Source organism: Elephantulus edwardii, unplaced genomic scaffold, assembly GCF_000299155.1.
Source record: "Elephantulus edwardii isolate Elephantulus edwardi_28Jun2011 unplaced genomic scaffold, EleEdw1.0 scaffold00059, whole genome shotgun sequence".
Classification (NCBI taxonomy): domain Eukaryota; kingdom Metazoa; phylum Chordata; class Mammalia; order Macroscelidea; family Macroscelididae; genus Elephantulus; species Elephantulus edwardii.
In genome coordinates this window covers 962804-965705 of record NW_006399809.1, presented here as the reverse complement: position 1 = coordinate 965705, position 2902 = coordinate 962804, and the positions used below count along the sequence as shown (strand labels likewise).

Below are 2902 nucleotides of genomic sequence, written 5' to 3'. Positions count from 1 at the left end.
TTGCCATGTCCTTCAGAGCAACTTGAACTTCCTCCTTCATCACCATAGGGTCTTGATCATATATTGTTTCATGAAATTCTTCTGTGTCAGCCAGTTCTTTATGATATAGTTACTCCGTGTAATCCTTCTATCTTCTTTCGATGCTTTCTAAATCATTCAATAGTCTGCTCATAGCATTCTGAAGTATTGCCACTAGAGACTTGAATTTGTTCTTCAATTCCTTCAACTTAAGAAATGTCAATCAATTTTTACCCTTTGATTTTTACAACTCCAGCTCTTTACATATTTATTTATAATACTTTGTGATGTCTTCCTGAACAGCCCTTTGAAATCTTCTGTTCAACTCCTCAACTTCCTGATTTCTTACTTCTGCTTTGGATTCTCAGTGCTCTAGTGCAATATTCAATGTCTTTTCTGACATTTGCTTTAGTCATTTTTCCTCTTCTGTCATTATTATAATATCTATTGCATTATTCATAGCTGATATTCTTGATGTCCTTCAGAGATCATTTGGTCTTTATTCATTAGTATTCAAGGTCTCAAATCTGTTCCTAAAGTGATTTTTAAATTCAAATGGGATAGACCCAAGGTCAAATTTTGGTTCCTGTAGATTTGATTTAACTTTATTTAACTTTAGTTTGAACTTGTATGTGAGAATTTAATAGTCTGTTCCACAATCATCACCTCGTCCAGTTTTCACAGCTGATGTTAAGTTTCTCCCATGATTCTTTCCACAAATGTCAAGCTGATTCCTCTTCATACCACCTGGTGAAATCTATGTGTATAGTTGTCATTTATGTTTCTTACAGAAGGTATTTACAATGAGTAAACCATTGATTTTAAAATATTCCATGGTTCTATCTTAGCCTTATTTCTATCTCCAAGTCCATGTTTTCTGATTATTGATCCTTATTCCCTACTTCCAACTTTTGAATTCCCATCACTCATTATTATTAGTACATCTTGGTTGCATTTTCATTTGATTTCTGACAGCAAAAATTGGTAGATATCATCTATATCCTCTTCATTGGCTCTAGTTGTTGGTGCATGTAACTAAAAGATACTGGTATGAATAGGTCTTCCTTGTAGTGTATGGATATTTTTCTGTTGATCACAGCATTGTATTTCAAGATGGATCTAAAAATAACCTTTTCAACCACGAATGTGACCCTGTTTTTCTTCACCTGTTCATCTCAGATGTAGTAATCATATGATTGATTAAAAATGTCCCCCTTTTTCGCAACAGGTTTGTTGCCAGAGTACAGCTTAGGTGTTGGTGAATACCATCACAAAACCTAAGCCAAAATGGGAAAGGAGAAGACCCATATAAACATCGTCGTCATTGGACACGTAGATTCGGACAAGTCCACCATGACTGGCCATCTGATCTACAAATGTGGTGGGATCGACAAGAGAACCATTGAGAAATTCGAGAAGGAAGCTGCGGAGATGGGAAAGGGCTCCTTCAAATATGCCTAGGTCTTGGATAAACTGAAAGCTGAACGTGAGCATGGCATCACCATTGATATCTCCCTGTGGAAATTTGAGACCAGCAAGTACTATGTGACCATCATTGATGCCCCAGGACACAGAGACTTTATAAAAAACATGATTACAGGAACATCACAGGCTGATTGTGCTGTCCTGATTGTTGCTGCTGGTGTTGGTGAATTTGAGGCTGGTATTTCAAAGAATGGGCAGACCTGTGAGCATGCCCTTCTGGCTTACACACTGAGTGTGAAGCAACTGATTGTTGGTGTTAACAAAATGGATTCCACCAAGCCACCCTACAGCCAGAAGAGATATGAAGAAATCGTTAAGGAAGTTAGCACCTACATCAAGAAAATTGGCTACAACCCTGACACAGTAGCCTTTGTGCCAATTTCTGGTTGGAATGGTGACAACATGCTGGAGCCAAGTGCTAATATGCCTTGGTTCAAGGGATGGAAAGTCACCCGGAAAGACGGCAGTGACAGTGGGACTACACTGCTTGAAGCTTTGGATTGCATCCTGCCACCAACTCGTCCAATTGATAAGCCCCTTCGTCTGCCTCTCCAAGATGTCTACAAGATTGGTGGTATTGGTACTGTCCCTGTGGCCAGAGTGGAGACTGGTGTTCTCAAGCTGGCATGGTGGTCACATTTGCCCCAGTCAACATTACCACTGAAGTATAAAGTCTGTTGAAATGCACCATGAAGCTTTGAGTGAAGCTCTTACTGGTGACAATGTTGGCTTCAATGTTAAGAACGTCTCTGTGAAAGATGTTCGACGTGGCAACGTGGCTGGTGACAGCAAAAATGACCCACCCATGGAAGCAGCTGGCTTCACTGCTCAGGTGATCATCTTAAACCATCCTGGCCAAATCAGTGCTGGTTATGCACCTGTGCTGGATTGTCACACAGCTCACATTGCTTGCAAGTTTGCTGAGCTCAAAGAGAAGATTGATCACCGTTCTGGTAAGAAGCTGGAAGATAGCACCAAATTCCTGAAGTCTGGTGATGCTGCCATTGTGGATATGGTTCCTAGCAAGCCCATGTGTGTGGAGAACTTCTCTGACTACCCTCCTCTGGGTCGTTTTGCTGTCCGAGACATGAGGCAGACTGTTGCTGTGGGTGTCATCAAAGCAGTGGACAAGAAGGCTGCTGGAGCTGGCAAGGTCACCAAGTCTGCTCAGAAAGCTCAGAAGGCTAAATGAATATTACCCATAACACCTGCCACCCCAGTCTTAATCAGTGGTGGAAGAACGGTCTCAGAACTGTTTGTTTTACTTGGCCATTTAAGTTAAATAGTAAAAGACTGGTTAATGATAACAATGCATCGTAAAACCTTCAGAAGGAAAAGAATGTTTTGTGGACCATTTGTTTTCTTTTTCGTGTGGAAGTTTTAAGTGATTAGTTTTTAA

General features: G+C 40.5%; 1 pseudogene; it reads left to right on the top strand.

The window, feature by feature from the left end:
* The first annotated feature begins 1305 nt into the window (after window positions 1–1305).
* LOC102869044 lies at window positions 1306–2695 on the top strand (annotated as a pseudogene).
* The last annotated feature ends 207 nt before the right edge of the window (window positions 2696–2902 follow it).